We start from the raw sequence: 512 nt of genomic DNA on the forward strand, positions 1-512 counted from the left end.
AGATTTAATTTTTGACTTATGGCTCACTGACAACTTGCTAACTATACACTCAACTATAAAATTGTCTATTTCATTATTTTTTTTAGAGACAGGGTCTCCTTCTGTCGCCCAGGCTGGAGTGCAGTGGCACATTCATAGCTCACTGCAGTCTGGAACTCCTAGGCTCAAGGAGATCCTCTACCTCAGCTGCCCAAGTAGCTAGGACTACAAGCATGTACCACCAGGCCCAAAAGATTCTATTTTTAAACATATCTTCCTTTATTCTCAACAAATGTACTATTTCAGATAAAAATACAAAAAGTATTATTTCTCTGTAAAAAGGTGGCCTTTAACCTGCCATATATAGGATTTATAACTAATCTGCAAACACTAAGATTTGGGAATAATAGTTATTTAGTTACATTTATAAAAATTAACACAAAAGGCTAAGACCTCTAAGAGTAGTCGTTGGGAATTAAAAGGACCCAGGAATATAGGTTAATGTCACATAATGTAGGAATACCACAATGGGA

Source organism: Chlorocebus sabaeus, chromosome 20, assembly GCF_047675955.1.
Source record: "Chlorocebus sabaeus isolate Y175 chromosome 20, mChlSab1.0.hap1, whole genome shotgun sequence".
In the NCBI taxonomy this organism is placed as follows: Eukaryota; Metazoa; Chordata; class Mammalia; order Primates; family Cercopithecidae; genus Chlorocebus; species Chlorocebus sabaeus.